The sequence below is a fragment of the Aulonocara stuartgranti genome, assembly GCF_965226115.1.
Source record: "Aulonocara stuartgranti genome assembly, chromosome: 6".
NCBI lineage: Eukaryota > Metazoa > Chordata > Actinopteri > Cichliformes > Cichlidae > Aulonocara > Aulonocara stuartgranti.
The window spans coordinates 10910842-10930284 of record NC_138944.1 but is presented as its reverse complement, the minus strand read 5'-3'; the positions used below and the strand labels follow the sequence as shown (position 1 = coordinate 10930284).

Genomic DNA, 19443 nt, shown 5'->3' with positions numbered 1-19443 from the left:
TTTATAATTTTGTTTAATCTGTTAACTATAAAATGAATGAAGAAAGTCAAATGGTCAATCTGATTCTTCCATTAAAAAATTTCATCTTTCATTTTCCTCTTCTGTCAGTATCAGTGTACCAGATACAGGCTAAGGCCGTGCCTGTCACTCTCTTCCTCCCACACATCTCTATTTAACTGCACAATGTGTAAAACGCACAACAGACAAACAAAAACAACAACGACAACAAAAACATACAGAAACTGCAGGATGAGAAAGTGAGGGAAAGAAATGAAAATTAGCTGTTAAACACATGGTTCCCCATCACCATTAATTCAAACTGTACATTTGTATTCAGGCCATAGTTTCTATGGATAAGTGCATTATCTGCTGTGAGTGCCAACCAATTATATTGTTTAAATCAATAATCATTCCCTATGTGAGGAGGAGCAGGCAATTAGTATGGAGAGTATGTAGGTGGTAGCAGAGACAGGAGTGCAGTGGCTGTAACGCAGAGCTGTAATTATGTTGTTTCTGCCTTGGTGAACCCTCCAGCCCCATATGGTGACTGACAGCCAAATGGTCTTTAACTCCAATAACATTCTTTGCAGGACTTTAAGTAGTTCTCATTTTAGTTTGTTTTGTGTTTGCTTGGTGTTTTTAATGCTTTCTATCAGTACCTCCCAAGAATGCAAAAAAACATTGCAGTCAGGATGAAACTATTAAAAAAAGATTTCTTCTGTCTGCACTGATTTATCTTTGAAGGTATGACTCTGTTCTGGGCTCTCCCCGCTTTTCCATGCGCATTTGCAAAGCCTGTGGCAGGCAGAATAAGAATCCTGCACTGAACAGGCGCCGGTGACACCGCATATGACGCTGATTCATTCAGACACAGCATGAAAAGGAGGCACTGGAGTGGTTTTGGTTTGCTAAGCTGCTTGCATTTAAATACGTGAGCCTACATAAGATTAATAAACTAGATGCATAAAAGGTTATCACTTGAGTTAAAGAAGTTGGCTTTTTAAATTAATAGTGGTCATTTCTTTTCAGTGTTTTTCAAATGTTAAGTTCTTCATTAGAATTTAATTTAACCTGCAATCAAAGAGCTACAGCACCATTTTCTGTGCTATAAAAACCTTTGAAATAAATTTAGACCATTATGCATACAGTAATTCTACATCTAGCCTTATAGTAGTTAGACTTATAGTAGGATCTGTTTATGTTTTTATAATATTTGGAGCACTTCTGTCTGCACCTCAGTATATTGGAAGTGATTGGGATTTGGGTTTGAGCTGCACAAAACGTTGTGCAATAACAGTGTTTTTCCATACAAAACGTTCCTGCTCCTCTCACAGACCTCACTATGAACATTTGGAAGTATTTTCTGGCAAATAAATAGTCCGAGTGAAAACCACTGTGCAGATTAACTTATTTAAAAGGGTGTTTATGGAAATAAGTACTAATCTTAAGTTTTCAATCAATTTTAAGCCAAAACGAGACTTTTATCTAATGTGTTGGGTTGGCATCTCAAAACCTGAGCTAATACGATTCCAGTGTCTGCATGCTGTCCATTCGACTCTTATACAGAGAAGGTGAAGTCACATAGAAGAGCTTGAATTATGGTCTTGAGGGGATCACTGTTATCTTCATCAGATTAGGTGCACTTGGCATAAGATTGTGTTTGAGTGTGTTTTGTGTGTGTGCATGTAAGGGAGTGAGCCTGTATTTTATGAGTACCTGAAGTGTGTGATGGAAGTGATCCAGAATCTGCTTCTTCAGCAGATGTTACGCTTCACAAACAGAACAAGTGCCATATTTCTTTTCATCTCTCACCTTCTCTCATATGTTCACCTTTTGCTTCCTCCATCCTTCTACTTTATGATCCTTGAACCACTTAGAGGCAAAATGGCTTGTCAGATGCAAGGAGACAAATGCCTGTGGACAAGTTTTCAGAAAATCTCCCTCTGTTCCCTGCCTTATCGTTCCTTCTGCCTCCTCGGGGGAGAATTCTTGCCCACCTTGTTTTCTGTCTGATTTGGCTTATGTGGAAAATCTTTGCAGCAGGAAACACAGGTTGGGTATCAGACGCCACCTCTCTGGGGACACCTCAGGCCCTCCAAGGTTTGGAGGCCTATCTCCACCCACCACCACTTCCCCTGCCGGCGGTGGACTCCCTCAGGTGTCGGTGTGTTGGTGGTTCTTTGTGTCTGGGGGTGGGCGTCCGGGTACACACCGGCTCACTCCTTGGCGGCCGCTTGTCGGGGCCTGGGGCCTGGGGCTCGCTCGGGCCCCTTTGGAGGTGGGGTGCCCCCGGCCTCTCGGCCTGGGGCTCGGTCACTCAGGCACAGCTGGGGGCCGGCGGAGCTCACGGGCGCGTCACTGCAACTCCCCCTGACTTCTGCTCCGCGGCTGCTGGGCGAGCCCTCATCTGGGACTCTCCTCAGCTCTTACTGGAACAGTGGCGCGGCTGCCCCTCTGTTGGTCTTCCATGGTCTCTTGTATTCTGGGGGCCTCTGGATGTCTGGAGTTTTGATCTCCTCCATACCCACTTCACACCCTGGAGGACGGGGCTGTGGCCCCCCCACACTCCCTAGCAGATCATTACATGGAGAAACCTTTGGAATGCAAGCATGCTGATCCACACAGGTATGCACACATGGGTATTCACAGACGCGGACTAAAGCTTTCTTGGCTGCTGCCTCAAAGCACACTGTGCGCTGTCTATCTTGCGTGCTGCACAATATCGTTTATTATTTAGTAAATATTGATATCTATGACTAGCTAGTTTATTGTGATGGTGCTTTGTTTTCTCTATTATTATGTTACTCTTTGTTGTTTGCTGTCTCCTCTGTTTGTTTTTTTTGTTTGTTTTTTTTTTTTTCTCCATACAGGTGACCCAGGAGTTCTTTTTTTTTTTTTCTCTCTCTTCCCCCCCCTTCTCACCGTCTCTTCTCCCCTTTGGTTTTCTTTCTTTCTCTCCCCCTCTTTCTCTCATTCATTCCCCCTGTCCTATTTATTAAAAAAAAAAAAAAAAAAAAAAAAAGACAAAGGATGAACTGAAGCTCTGCCATCACGTAATGTCGCATACTGCTGTTTCTGATGTCATTTAAAAAAAAAAAAAAAAGGAAACACAGAGGTGACCAACAGGCACAGGCTTGTATCTTTTGCATGGACCTCAGACATATAGTTGGCATACTATTAAAAGTAGTTAGTCATTTGCATTTTCATAACCTGCTTACCCAAGAGGACTTAGTTTCCTATTATAACTCTAGTCTCAATAGTATTCTAAACTGTTGCCCCACTCAAAACCAAATCTGTATCATTCTCTCAGTCAGCACCCTGGTTTACAGCTGAACTCAGGCTCCTGAAAGCAAAAGGACGACGACTTGAACGCCTTTATAAGAAAACTGGTCTGAATATCCACAAGGAAATGTTTAATAATCATATTATGTATTATAAGGAGTGTATTAATCAAACAAAATCTGCTTACTACTCCACCATTATCTGTTCAAAAGATGACTCAAGCAAGATACTGTTTTCACTGTTCAACTCTTCTTTCAGGCCACCAGATTCTTAACCTGCTCATCTTTACTCGTCCTCCTTTTGTGATTCTTTAATATTATTTTTCATTGAGAAAATTCACAAAATACACCAAGAACTGGTTTCCGAGGTTCCATTTAGATCTTCCTGCGTAATTCATCTCTCATCACACTTTTTTTTTTGCTTTCCAGCGCCCCTCGGTTACTGATATTTCAGATTTCATCTGTAAGTCAAAACCTTCTACTTGTCAGCTAGACCCCATTCCTACAGTTTTGGTTAAGGCATGTCTACCTTCTTTGCTTCCCGTCATATCTGCTATCATCTGCTCTTCACTTACCACTGGAACTGTTCCTGCTTCCCTCAAAATTGCCGGCATCACCCCAATATTGAAAAAAAACTGGTCTTCTCAAACTCAATAGTAATAAATCCGAGCTCCTCTTGGTAGGCACTAAATCAACATTATCCAGAACCAAGAGTTTCTCTATTACTATCGATAACTCACCGGTCTTCATTTCTTCCTCTGTGAAAAGTTTGGGTGTCATCCTCGACAGTACTTTATCTTTCAATTCACACATTAATAATGTTACTCGGTCTGCATATTTTCAATTGCGCAACATTAATCATCTCCGTCCTTTTCTCACCCCACTGCCATTCTTGTCCATAGCCTTGTTACTTCCTGGATTGATTATTGTAATTCACTTCTTTTTGGTCTTACTCCAAAATCCATCCACAAGCTCCAACGCGTCCAGAACTCTGCTGCCCGTATCATCACCAGGACCCCTTCTGTCCACCACATCACTCCTGCCTTGCAGCAGCTTCATTGGCTCCCGGTCAAATATCGCATCAATTTTCAAAATACTCTTGTACACATTTAAGGCTATTCATCATCTCTCTTCGCCCCATAAGATCACCGCCCCATCTCGTTGTCTCAGATCTTCTTCCTCCCTTTCACTCTCCGTCCCACGACTCTGGAATTCCCTACCTCCTAATTTAAGAAATATCTCTTCCTTCTCCCTCTTTAAGTCCAAACTCAAAATCTACTTGTACAAAATAGATTATCCCACATAACCTCTCCACTCTGCTATTTTATTTGTTTATGTCTTATGCTTTTCTGATTCTGTAAACTGCTTGCTTTTATTCTACTGTGTACAGTGACCTTGAGTGTTTTGAAAGGCGCTTTCAAATAAAATGTATTATTATTATTATTATTATGTAATTGTGAGGCTTACAGTTCTTTGCTATCCAGATTCATCAGCTACTTTCACACCGTGTGTTTACAATTTTCAGTATTGGCTTAAGAAAACTAGACAGTCAACTTTCTTTTTCCATTATTCATATATTAAAATAGTCCTGTTTTGGGATTCATGTGAAATATCAGGACTTCAACTTTGGGTTGGAAAGAAATCTGGGTACCACTGAGCCAATGGCAGATGGGCTGAGCAGCTTTTAGCTGATTGCTACATTCACAATAAGGTAGCATTTCTGTCTTATGTCATCAAATCATGGCAATACTGCGCCACAGGGCAGGTGTCCAACTAGGGGATGATGCATAACGCAGTGTCCAGATGAGCATCATAAAAGTTGTGTGAAGGAAAAGACAGAGAGAGGGAGAGAGCACATGGGGGAAAGGCTTGGCCAGTACATACCATTCTTAGTGTCCAGTGGAGCATGCCAGAACTATGCTCTCTGGGCTTCATAAAATTATTCTTTACAATACAATGCACATGTCTTCCACACTAGGACTGCTTATATAATAAAATGGAAGAATGAAATAATAAAAACATAAAAATAATAAAGTGGAAATGAAACAGCCAAAGTGACCTGGTTGAATTGTCAAATAAATCTGCTCCCAATTGCTCAATACAGTTGCTCCGTATCTTATGTCTCGTTTAGTAGATTTCTATGTCAAAGAAGGACCCACACGCTCCCCTACATCCAAAAGTATAAAGTACTAGATATAGAACTGAAGAGCTGACCTTATTGCAAAAAATAAACTGCAAAAATGACAGTTTGTGATTTTATGAGGGTTTTGTGATGAACCACTTCTTGGCTCTGAAGTCTCTGCAGACAGCCAGAAAATAATCCAGCACATAACTTAGAAGTTACCGTTAGAAACATATTTTCTTACTTTTGCACAGAGGTTGGCAAGCTACTACATATTTATCATATATTTTCCTCATTACATTAGTTTCATTGCCAGGTGTACGAAGAGTGACTTCTTATCAAAGCTGTCTTGATTTAGTGTTTGGGTTTTTACGTGAGGGTCACAGTGTTGTTTTTTGGGAGTGAAGCAACAGTCCAATAACGTGTCTTGGCTCTTATTCAGTTACACAAGCTGGTGCATTCTTTTGCTCACATATCTCTCTGGGCATATGGTCTGTTGTGTGGGTTTTCTCTAGTATTAATTTCCTTTGCACGTTACACTTCCCTGTCTAATCATTCACGCGATGAAGACATAGTAATATTAGCGATCTTTGTCTTTACTCTTTTGAACAGGGTATAACAAACTGGAGGAGTATAAGTCATGTGAATCCAACAGCTTACGTGTATTATTTGGCTTCATTTTTTTTTTATGTGGCTAAAGATGGAGATGTTTTAAACTGTTCAAGAATGTTGCACAGCGCTTTAAACTCTTTAACAATCGCTGCAAAACCCGGAAGCAATTTAAATAGTTTAAATTATTATTCCTTACCCCATTAAACAATTACTGCAATTATGTTCCAGTAATGGATCCAATAATGAATTCTAGTTATTGATTACAGCTCAACTTTGTGGGCTGATACATACACATTCGAGTACAAACAGCAGGTTCATGTGCAAAAGGACAAAAACCCTGATGAAGGCCACAAGCCGAAACGCGTTGGTCAGTCAATAAAGTTGTTCATCTTCCCTTAAGTGTTGCTGGAGTTCCTGCATTGTGTATTCTTTCATCCTCTCCATGCACCTTGGAAGTAGGTGAAGTTGTGCCAGATATTTTTGCTGTGATTTATCTTCAAAAGGACAGAAAGCCAGACAAAGTGGCTTTGACTTATTGTGTTTCCCACAACATGAGGGTAACGTAAAGTGATGACATAGGATGATACACCACAGTGACCAGCAGTGACAAAGCCTTTTGTCCTGTCTTCCTCCCCCTCACCCCCAATTAGCTGCAGCAGAGCCTGGTTCTCCTGTAGATTTCTTCCTGTTAATAGGGAGTTTTTTCCTTTCCACTGTCACCAAATGCTTACTTGTTGTCTCGCTGTCTGTGCCTTGATGCGACTGTTGTTGTGACATTTTACTGTATAAGCACAACTGAACTGAACTGAATTGAAATTAAACATATTATGTTATACCAGAAATGTAGTAATTGGAACCAATATCAGTAGTATTACATGATTCTGGCTAACTAATTCAATACCAAAACAATATGCTTATCTCATGTACTTTAACGTAGACCCCTTTATTAGAAGGTTTTCAAATGACTGGTATGATTTGAATATAACTGTATATTTTTGATGACAGGACACTCTATCAAAGTAAAACATTAGTTGGGTTACATTAGCTTAGCACTTATATGATATTAGCCACTGTAAACATTTTAGTTTGTGGAACTAATGAGGTAACATGTCACGAGATCTGGACATTACTATTTTTTTTCCAAAACAACACTGTAAAAGTGCTACTGATTGGGTTGTGTTTAAGGTGTTAGTCTGACACATGACATAATTGGTTAGTTTGGGCACAATAATTAATCAGAGACACAGCAGAGCCATTGCCAATGAGTTATTCTTCTCATTGAAAAGCAATGAATAATTATGTATTTTTGATTGCTATTTTGTTCTATTTAATTGTTTTGTACATACAACACTCATCTTCAATATCTTTTTATACACAGTTGTTCCTCAGAAGAGGAAAGATGTATAAAATGAAAGCCCTTTCCAGTGTTTCAGATTTTCAGGTTTTGATTGCATTGTAACTCTGCATTGTAGACCCGGTCTCTTCAGAAGTGTAGAAGATACATAAAATATGCAATAAAGATATATGATTTTAAAAAAATCATAGCAATATTAAACCTCTTAAGCCCCAAAGAGGTTTCTGAGCTTCCTGCTCGAAAATGAAATGCCCCAAACTAACTGATTATTTCTCTGCAATTACAAACTCCGTGCTTACAATTGTGGTATCAAAATAAAGCTAACACTTGTGAAATTTCATCAGAGGTATACATATTGAAGCAGATATTACTGTGTCAAAATTACTGAGACTGGAACACAGAAAAAGTAAGTAGATTTTATCCTCGCCTAATTTTTTAATTTGTTTTTAGCATATAACCCTTTTAAAAATATCCCTCAGTTCACATTTCATTCCAGAAATTCAGTAACCAACATATAAACATCATCTGTGCAAAGATTTATGTTTCTAAAGTGAAACAGTGGAAAATTACAGTTTCACTCTTAAGCCCCGGTACCGGGAGCGTGGGGCTTAAGAGGTCAAGGACTGTCAATTTAATATTTTATGTTTGCTCATTGTGCATGACTCTGCATTTGTGCACCTGCACAGATACTGTCAGTGCATTAATGTGTATTAAAATAAAGGCATATAGGACTATCATGGCACCCGCACTGTCTCCAAGGTACACTGAAACACAAAAGACGTGAGTGAAGGGTAAAAACACAGGTGTCTGATTCTTGTGACCAACACAAAAAAAGACTTAGAAGCGCTGAGGAAGCACAATTGAACCAGTGTCACAACAGATAAGACTCAAGGAAAGAAAGAAAATTTTAAATTACACAATGTCATTAGACCTCTACATTACACATGTAGCACAGGACAACAATTAGAAAAAAAACCTGTCTATTGTGAACTTAACTCTCCAAATTAGCCTTAAACTAGAACTGTTTGACACTGATGTGAATTTCTTCATTATAGTTACCATGGCAGCAGTGAATCAGATCCCCTGACATAAGTGAATATCTATAAAGGATTACAACAATCAAAAACCAAACAATTACCCCCCAAAAATCTCAATGTTTCAAGATATGAGACATTTAAACATGCTATTTTGAGCTAGCTGTTAACATCAAGTTCTTTATCGAGTTATGGCTCTGATTTCTCTTATCATTTTATATCACATACTGTCATGGTCCCCGTGTCTGCCCGGCCAGCTCCAAAAGGCCACATGTGTTTGGTGTACATTCTCCTCTCTCCTCCCCGCCAGGGCGGAGCTCACTGCAGGCTTCCGCCCTTGGCACACACCTGCATCTCGTCAGGCTCTGATTACGGGTTGGACTCACTGCTGGATGATTATGCTAGACACGTTAGTGAACCTCTTCCTCGAATCCTTAAGCTTTGTAAACTTGCTGCGATCTCTGTGTAATCTTATTTTCTCCTGTGCACAGTTTTCCCCGGACCCGTGACTAACCTGTTGTTTCAACCACTGTAAAGAAGAAGAGCTAGTATGTGTGTGACTCCAATCCCGGACTTCCCTTTCGGACCTAGGACCCCCGTTCCCCTCACTGTATATATCTGCACCTGGTGATTGTGTAAATAAACGTTGTTTTCTCCTGAACTCTGCTCTGCGCCTGAGTCCTACTACACCGCATGACACATACTAATTTTGTACAGAACTTTGTTTTCCTGGCTTCATGTTTCCTTTTTTAAATTCTTTTTCTTTAAACTTGAATAGATTCCTACCTTTTTTGAAGTACAAAATAAAGAAAAGAGAGCAACAGTTTTGTGTATTGGTGGAACGAATACATAAATTATATATTTTATATATTTTTCTTTAATCTTCTTTCTTTAATTTAACTGACAATGATGCTGAGAGGGTGGGGGTCCTGTACATTATTGGACTCCGCCCTGTTGCTTCATTGCAGTCTAATTACCAAATAGTTTATAACTCAAATGCTATATTGATAAATCATGTTCAGTATCAATGATCTCTCCCTTTTAAACTGACTGTGGAAAAATGTTCAGGTTCTCTCTCCTCTGAAGCAGAGGCATCCTCTGAATAGCTCTTGATTAGGAGAAGAGATCCACTATCAGGCATAAAGACTATCTGCACACAGACTGCGACCTGGTCAATCAGAACTTGGCAGCATGCTCTTTTTCTACTTCCACTCAGTCTCATTAAGCTTTACTGTGCCCCACAGTTTTGAAGTACAGGCTGCCAGTATGCTTTCTGTGTCCTCCTGGTGAGGTTGTCTTCTGCAGAAGCTCACACCATCACCTGCTAGATGACCCCATTGGATAAATGCCTGATGATGTGTTTAAGTATTTGAGAATTTCTTTCACAGATCTGTGTTTTGTTTCTTGGTACTTCAAAACGTGCAGTATTAAAAATGTTTTCCCTAAAAGTTTCTGTTGTCGATCCCTTTTTTCGTATCAGTAGGAAACAGTCAGTATATCACTGGTTTTGAGTTGAGTTGTTGTTTCTGAGCCTAAACTCAATGAATTTTTACTTCTTCACACAAACAAGCTGTTCTACTCGCATCCAGACACAAACAAAGAGATGAGTGTCTTTCATGTTTCACTTTCCCACAAGCGTATCCCACTGAGTCTGACATCTTTAAAATTTAAATGATCACATTTTTGGTTAGGTTCAGGCAAGAACAACTTGGTCAGATTCCAAGTTTAAATTGCCACCCGACTGATGGTAAGCAACTTTGTTACCACATGGTTGTTGTTTTTTTTAAAGTAAATGGAAAAATAGAGTCTGCCCATCTTAAAATCCTTGATTTTGTTCATGGCTCCTTAAGAATGTATCCCAAATTCATCTTTTTCTTGAATACAGGTTATAATTTTGACAGATGCTCTTCAGTTTACACCAGAAAAAGGACAGAAGAGTTGTTGAAATGCTTCAGTCTCTGTTTTTCTATATTTATACAACCAAATCACAAAAATCAAAGCATTTTATATTATAAAATATGTCATCCTACTTGGGAGGAATGCTCTGGTTTACACAGTGTTAGAATCAGAATCAGAATCAGAATGGGGTTTATTGCCAAATGTTGAGCAGGTTTACAACATTAGGAAATTGCTGCGGTGCTTCAGTGCAAACATAGTGTCATAAATAGCACTTAAATAGACATGGAAAAAAAATAAAAGTAGGGATAAGAATTAAAAGTGCTACGTGGAAAGATATGTGCATGAGATATACATGAGATAGATACATGAGAATAAGAATTAAGAGTGCTACGTTGAAAGATATATACATGAGTGCAGGTGGTGATCAGTGCCAAACATGGAATGATGCAGTGACACAGCGTAGGGTCATGTGTTAGTGGCGGGTACAGTCATATGGTTATTGTTCATGTGTCCAACAGCAGAGGGGAAGAAACTGTTCTTATGGCGAGAGGTTCTGGTGCGAATGGACCGGAGCCTCCTGCCTGAGGGGAGCAGGTCAAACAGACTGTGTCCAGGGTGAGAAGGGTCAGCTGAGATCCGAGCTGCACGCCGCAATGTCCTGGAGGTGTACAGGTCCTGCAAAGATGGGAGTCTGCAGCCAATCACCTTCTCAGCAGAGCGCACAACACGCTGCAGTCTCTGTTTGTCCCTGATAGTGGCTCCAGCGTACCACACGGTGATGGAGGAGGTGAGGATGGACTCGATGATTGCAGTGTAGAACTGCATCATCGTCCGTGTTGGCAGGTTGAATTTCTTCAGCTGCCTCAGGAAGTACATCCTCTGCTGGGCTTTCTTGATGACGGAGGTGATGGTGGGCTCCCACTTCAGGTCCTGGGTGATGGTGGTACCCAGGAAGCGGAATGAGTCCACAGAGGTGATGGGAGTGTCAGTCAGGATGATGGGGGGGAGTGGGGCTGTGTGCTTCCTGAAGTCCACAATAATCTCCACTGTCTTCTGGGCATTCAGCACCAGGTTGTTGTGGCTGCACCAGGACACCAGACGTTCAACCTCCCTCCTGTAGGCAGACTCGTCCCCGTCCGAGATGAGTCCAATAACGGTGGTGTCATCTGCAAACTTGATTAGCTTGACAGACTGGTGGGTGGAGGTGCAGCAGTTGGTGTACAGGGAGAAGAGCAGAGGAGAAAGAACACAGCCCTGAGGGGAGCCGGTGCTGATGGTCCGGGAGTCCGAGACATTCTTTCCCAGCCTCACGTGCTGCTTCCTGTCCATCAGGAAGTCAGTGATCCACCGGCAGATGGGATCAGGCACATTCATCTGGGAAAGCTTGTCTCGGAGATGGTCTGGAAGGATGGTGTTGAAGGCAGAGCTGAAGTCCACAAACAGGATCCTGGCGTAGGTTCCTGGGGAGTCCAGATGCTGCAGGATGTAGTGTAGGGCCATGTTGATGGCGTCGTCTACAGACCTGTTGGCTCTATATGCAAACTGCAGGGGGTCCAGGAGGGGGGCCGTGAGGGTCCTGAGATGGGAGAGAACTAGGCGCTCAAAAGACTTCATGACCACAGATGTCAGAGCCACGGGTCTGTAGTCATTTAGTCCAGTGATCCTAGGTTTCTTGGGGACAGGGATTATGGTGGAGGACTTGAAGCAGGCAGGCACATGACATGCCTGCAGTGAGGAGTTGAAAATGCCAGAAAACACTGGGGCCAGCTCGTTTGCACAGTGTCTGAGGGTGGCAGGAGACACACCGTCTGGGCCGGGAGCTTTCCGAGCATTCAGGTTCTTAAACTGCTTCCTCACATCTGCTTCATGAATATGAAGAGTTGTGGTGGGAGGAGGTGGTGTGAAATCCTCTTTTGTGTGGGGTGAGGAGGGGGGTGTTGTAGGTGAACGGTTTGAAGGTGGTGATGGCTCTATGGAGGGGGGAGAGGTGGGGGAATTAGTGTCCAAAGTGTCTCTATTGTTGGGGCCGTTGGAGGTGTGAAGGCTGCCTGATGGCTCGTCAAAACGGCAGTAGAAGTTGTTAAGGGTGTTGGCTAAGAGCAAGTCATCAGTGGAGTGGGGGGTTTTAGGCTTGTAGTTTGTGATATTCCTAAAACCTTTCCACACAGAGGCCGAGTCATTCTCTGAGATCTGCTGCTGCATCTTCTCAGAGTGCTGATGTTTAGCGATGTCCACTTCTTTAGTGAACCTGTACTTGGCCTCTCTGTAGCAGTCCCTGTCTCCGCTTCTGAACGCCTTTCTCTTTTCCAGCCACAGCTTTTTGAGTTTAGGAGTAAACCAGGGTTTGTCATTGTTATAACTCACCCTGGTGCGTGATGGCACAATGCTGTCCTCACAGAAGTGGATATAGGAGGTGACAGTGTCCGTAAACTCGTCCAAGCTGTTAGAAGCAGCCTTCAATGTGTCCCAGTCTGTGGTCTCCAAACACGTGCGAAGCTCCTCCACAGCCTCGTTGCTCCACAGTTTTTAGATACTGATTGTGGCAGTTTAGTAGTAAAAGTAATATAACAAAGCAGGAAAATCACCACATCTGATACACAGGAGGTCCTGAAACAGTTTTCTTTTCCCCCCTCAATTAATTCAGCTGACATTTCTTTATTATATTTGTTAGTAGAAAAATAGCTTAGTCTGGTCTGGTTATCTTTAAATCCTTCAATCTTTGCTGCCAGATCCAGGGACAGGGGACTGTTTACTGTCAGTGTTGGATGTTGTATTTTGTTGTACTGCTTCAATTATTCATTCCTCCTTCAAAGTCTATAAAATGCACTCTGCTAAGTCTAAGCTTTTACGAGTCTCATTAAATATCAAAGAGAGTTCTTTTCAATAAAATACTCACATTCACATATTGTAATATTTCTAACCGAGTTAGCATAAGACCAAGTTTTCAGTTGCTACAGAAAAAAAAACATCTTTAGATTGAGTGATTTCATGGTATAAATTCTGCTCTATAGCTGCATCAGCGACTTAAGCTGTTGAGATACAAATTACAAAGTAGCGAAGAATGATGCATACATAATGTCTTAATCCGCTCTTAGGGAAAAAAAATACTGATTTACATGCTGCATGTTGGTCCTTGAAAGTATTCATTCAGCATGCCCGTTTCTAATCACAGTAAATAAGACTGTCCTTCAATTAAATATGTTTAAAGTATTACTATAATTAATGGTAAACCCACGAAAAAAACATCACTAAATGTTCTCAGTGCTCTCTGATGGGCTCAACCAGTAACTGTGAAAAGTAAGCGAAGTAAGTGGCTCCATTCATCTCTGTCAGATTAGAAACATTTTGGATTTAACGAGGAAAGATAATTATGTTAAAATTAAACAGACCCATAAGCGCCCCAGGCATCACAAGACACAAAATGCAGTTTAACTGTTGACGTGCAAGCCAGAAAGATACAAAGAGTGTGTTTATACTGTATGTGCATGAATTTGCATCCTGAGGGGCCAGCCCATAACTCAACCTAGTTTGTTTGGAGCAGTCCCATTCCTCTTAAATTACATTACAGGGAATCTGATTCAATGAACTGGCTTGAGAAAAGCTCAAAGGGGTAAAAAAAATAATAAAGTGCATTAAAAACTCAGCGACAAATTCTGTTAAATTAAAGATAATAAAGGCACAAATCAGTTTTTTGCAAAGGAATTTTATTTGAGAAAAGAGATCAATCTGTGTCAGCCATGTAATTTTTACCGCTGCACATTTATCTAAATGAATGAACTATGCCATCAAATTCTAATGATAAATACATCTTCTCCTGGCAACTCTACATGAATATAGTAATCTTTTCCAGTATATTTTCAAAACTAAATTATTGCTTCAATTAAATTATGTGTTTCCTAAATAAGAGTGTGGGGTACTTACAGAAGCAACACCTTAACCAGACTCCCTTCAAAAATGAGTATTAATGTGACAAAAAACACCAGCTTTGACTTTTTCTTTTACAAGTAGCAGCAAAAAGCGGCAATACTGATAACACAAGGTGAAACAGTTGAAACATGTTGGCTGTAAGAAAGCAACAAGTGTACCTGACTTAAAGTTTGTTACCTATAGCTTTAAAGCAGTTGCCTTATCCAGAGCTCCTCCCAAACTTGGAATGCTACTTAGTAGTCCCATTGTCTCAGTGCTTGAAGCACCACGTGCATCACATGATGCTTCACTGGAAGCTTCACGGTGTCAAATGTATTTTTACAAAGAGTGCAAAATGAATAATGATGATTTTGTTAGTGCAGCCAAAAACAAGCATGTTTTCAACGTGTGATAAAGGGGTGCATTGACACAACAAAATCTCAACAGGTCATTTGTTAATGCTCTCCCTCAAACGCCCTACAACAAAAACTTGGTGCAAAACTTGGTGAACATTGAAGAAATCTCCGAGCCTTCCTGTAATGACACAAGTGACTTGCACCCTTCTTTGGGCTATTCTACTGCCAAGGACTGTGTGACGTCCTAACTCTTGTCACCAAGGATGATAGCCAAATGAGTCAGCGCTGTGTCAGTGCTGACACAATGAGATATTTTGTGGTGCTGTTTTGTGATGCAAATCACAAATAAAAATCTGCAGAAAATCACAAAAACAAGTTTAACAGGTCCTGATTTTGTTCAAACAAGAACATCCTGGCTCAGAAAATTACCTCTAGCACGTGTTTGACAACCATGACTGTGCTATCCTCAAATCTGAATGCAGTAGGAACAGTCTCTGATCTAGCTGATCATCCTCATCCTTTAAGGCATTTAAATAATTTAGATTTGTGTATGATAACACATAATGCAATAGAAAAGTACTATTATTTCAAATGCAGTTAAATGTTCCATTGAAGGCCATTATGCTATGCATAATCATGCAGAATCTAGGGAAGGCATAAAAAAAGGTTTCCGTCAACCAGATAGCTCTTCTGAATCTGATAATTGCCTTTCAAATATAGAAATTAAATCTAAAAACAATTAAAGACAGCACATGGTGATATCAAAGCTGACACATACTGGCTATAAGAAAGCAACAAGTGTATCTATACAGTTGTTGGTCTGATTAGAGCTAAGGATAGGGATGGGTATTGATAAGATTTTCACGATTCCGATTCCATTTTCGATTCTGTTTAACGATTCGATTCTTTATCGATTCTCTTATCGATTCTCTTTAAAAAAGGAGAACACTAAGGTCGATTAGCTTAGAACTTGTTTTATATCTTCTCTTTGAACAAGATAGAAATTTAGGAGTAACATGGCCTTACAAACCCAACAGTGAGATCTTAAGAGATCCACAGCCTACGGCTCTTCAATGGGGTGTCACAGGGTCCCCAGGAAGAAAAATTGTAAATGTAAAATAATAAAATAAATATTCTTCTGTAGCAATAACAAAGTATAACATAAATTGTTCTGTGGCAATTACACAAGAATATCCAGTAATGTCCCTGCCTACAATTAAACACATTCACTTACCGAAAATCATCTGCTGAGGCCAATGGGTGCAAGCCTTTTACCACAAACTTAGTCACTGCTTGGTGTCATTCATCTATCCTGCCTGAAAGGAGACGCTACCGGTAGACTGCAGCGAGAGCTGGCAGCATCTGAGCCAGACTCTGTCTGTCTCTCTCATCATGGTCACCTAAACGCACAGTAATGGCAGGTTTTGTAATAAGGCAGATCGCGCTAACATAATATGCACTGTTAGTTGATTATTTACCTGCCGCATTAACGGGAGAGGACGTGCAAACGTTACCGCTGCTGCTGGGTTGAGATTCACGAGTCCGGAGCGGAATTAAAAACACGACATTCATTTAAGGTCATCGCGTGTTTTGTGAGCAAATGCTTTTGCATATTCGTAGTGTTTCCTCCCTTAAATGAAATGTCTACTTTGCAAGTATTGCAAGTTGCCCTGTTGTCATCCGTTCTCGTAAAGTATAACCAAACTTTTGAGCATTTGAGCCGCTTACGCGCCGTGTTTCCTGCCAGGTAAATGACGCTCCGCAACGTGATGACGTCATTCGGGGCGACTGGAATCGATAAGGGAATCGTTTGCAAAAATGGCAAACAATTCCAAGGAATTGAAACAGTGGGAACTGGTTCTCAACAAGAACCAGTTTTCGATACCCATCCCTAGCTAAGGATGAAGCTGGCTCATTTTTTCACAGTTTACATGTCAGGTGATCGCATTTCAAGAGCTCAGGTGTCCTAGTCCACACCATTAGCAATACCAGGACCTTGCCGCTGGCACAACTAAATGGAATGCAGTTATAATTAATGTCATCATCTACAGTTAAAATGCCTTCAGCGAAGACAAGGTCTGTAAGGTATTAAGTTATTATCACATTTCACCCGCACCCTGGAAGTATTTGCTTCATCTGCAGTTCACTTAACATGAAGCTTCTAACTGACTGCAGTTACAAAGCACAAGCTAAAAATCTTTGTCAGACTCTCACATGAATGTTTGGATTTACAAATATGAGAAGTATACGAGACAGATATGAGCACAGACTGACAGTAAAATGAAAGCTAAAAATAATGTTGTACATATCCAGGTTTATTGCTTAAAATCTGTTCTGTGTTTGGAGCACACTGTAAAAAAAATTGTAATATAAAAGTATTTTTACTGTGTATTTTACAGTTTTTTTTTCTGCTTTTTTAGAATATCATAAAATTTACATAAATAGACTGATTTTACATGTCAAATGTAAAATAACATAAAATCCCTGTAAATGTTTGCTTTGAAGCAGTAAAGCAGCAGAACCCACAAAGAAACGGGCATATTTTCAATGTCAAGAAAGCTGTAATTAATATGTAAAATAAGGTATTTTATAATGTCATTCTAAGAGCTTAACTAACCAATTCTTTGTGGTACTTGAGAGCACATCACAGCACATAACATACACAATTGTGTATTTTAGAGTTATGGGTGGTTTTCAGCTTCATGCCACACAACACTGTTTAATAATGACACAGTAAAAAGAAAACGATCCTGTACAACCTGAGAATGACAGTTGTTATTATGGCCAAAACAAGGAAACAGGAGTGGAACTCCAGCCATGATTAGTAGGTATTTTCACGCACCAGAGCGGACGTCACGTTACAAAGTGAGTTGACATGCTGCAAAGTCATAAAAAATGCCAAATAATAACCAAATACTGAAATTTTGTGACTGCAGTTGGAATTAGAGGACACTGAACTTGGCTCTTGGAGAAAAGTATTAAAAAGCAGTATATAAATTGCATCTAAAACTTTAAAACTGTATGTACTTCTATTTTAACCTTTGATCCATGTCTCTACATTGCCATTTTTTCATTTATCAACAGTGTTTCAACCGCTGTTGGTTTTCTATTTGCATTTAAATAGTGACCTTAAGTAAATATGATCTGCTTTCTTCTGCTAATATTCTCATTTTCATTTTGAACATGGCAGCTCATCAGACTAACACGCACAGTAACAGATGCACACATGCCTTCTGCAGTATTACCAACTGTTATTTCTTTCTGAGTTCTATAAAAGTGAAAACAACTGAATAAATTAGAAAATCAAACTAGCAGCTTTCCAAACACTGGCCACATTAGCCAACGTATGTTGGGCTCTCGAAGCTGGTAACATGAGGTGTTTGGTGATACAGTGTCAAAGAGAGGAGGTTCAGCTGTTGTAGATAACTGTTCACATTTGCTCATGTAATATTCAGTTTTACTCCTCGTCAACTTTAATAAAGTGTAAACCCACAGAGTTTGGCCACATACATGAAAAACCCTTATATTTACTATTGATATAATTTTTATATTATTAATATTTATTGTTGTAGGGTCTTTACCTTACAATAGAAAGCATCTTGTGGCGACTGTTCTTGTGATTTGGTGCTATATAAATAAAACTGATTTGAAATTAACTGAATTGAATATTTGGCACACACCAGTCTTTTCTGCCCATTTCCCTTCCTTAAGAATGTGTTCTTAACAGCTACTTTTCTGCTGTGACCTGATGAAGCTTTAGGGAACCGTAGATTAACCAGCTGAAGGGCCAGATGTGACTTTCAGTTCTTGTGTCAGGTCTTTATTAGATTTTTTCTTATTTCTTAAGGTCATAACTTTCAGGTACTGTTTATCTGCCTTGTAGGCCTGCCCCTACCTTCTTTGGTCCATCTTTTGTCCTGAGATATGGCAAGTTTTCTTGTGGAATTAACTTGTTGTCGCAAAATGCTACTGCTAATGTACCCATATATTTTGTGGCAAGCTGCTAGTAACAGGAGATAAAATTTTAAATTGGGTGTTAAGCTGTCTGTTATGTGCCGACACAACACAGGTTCATACCTTGAGTTGGCTGCCTTTATATGCAGGTCAGTGTTAAGTGACTCCACGAGATGAGGGATTATCAAGATAAATAAAACAACGACAAGAATAAAAAACAGGAAGTAACTACGACAAAGACCAGGACTACAATGCACACGTCTGACCCAGACAAAAAGGTAAACAAGCATGAAGACATGACTAACTGGCACAAAGAGAAAAGACAGTTATCTGAACAGTGAATGGAGGTAATTCAGCATAGAGGAGAACAAGATGACTAGACAGGGGAACATGGGAAGATAAAAGGACAAGAGCAGATGAGACTGGGACACGAAGGAACACAGAATGAAACAAATTAAGAATGATAAGACAACAGGCTTTAAATTATATACAAACACAGCAGAAAATAACCACTAACATGAAGTAACTAAACCTGGAATCACATGCAGACAATTACAAGTTAAAGACAAAACACAGGGGAAACATGATAATGAAAACTATGAATGGAGCACAACCTAACAACCCAGAATAGAACCCAAATGAGTGAAACTAGAAACACTAAACACTGAGAAATTACCAATAAACTGACACAAAATGGTAAATGGCCTGCATTTGTATAGCGCTTTACACTACATTCAGTCATTCACACACACTGGTGATACAAGCTACATTGTAGCCACAGCTGCCCTGGGGCACACTGACAGAGGCGGGCCCTCTGACCACCACCAGTAGGCAAACATGGGGTTAGTATCTTGCCCAAGGATATTTGGCATGCAGCCAGGAGGCAGCCTGGGATCGAACCACCGACCTCCTGATTAGTGGCTGA

The 19443-nt window shown here is 40.2% G+C and overlaps 1 protein-coding gene across 6 annotated transcripts in view; it reads right to left on the bottom strand.

Moving 5' to 3' along the window:
* Positions 1-19443, bottom strand: part of gcgrb (glucagon receptor b) — a 62024-nt gene that overhangs the window by 17229 nt on the left and 25352 nt on the right. The window contains exons 1-2 of one of the 6 annotated variants that reach the window (XM_082536558.1): positions 4161-4441; positions 4022-4078 (exon numbers count right to left, since the gene is read on the bottom strand). The exons of 2 other annotated variants lie outside the window; for them this stretch is intronic. The gene's annotated coding sequence lies outside the window, so the exon portion shown is untranslated. Of the gene's footprint in view, positions 1-4021; positions 4442-19443 lie in introns of those variants that run through there. 3 more of the 6 variants (XM_082536557.1, XM_082536559.1, XM_082536560.1) reach the window with 3 other exon arrangements.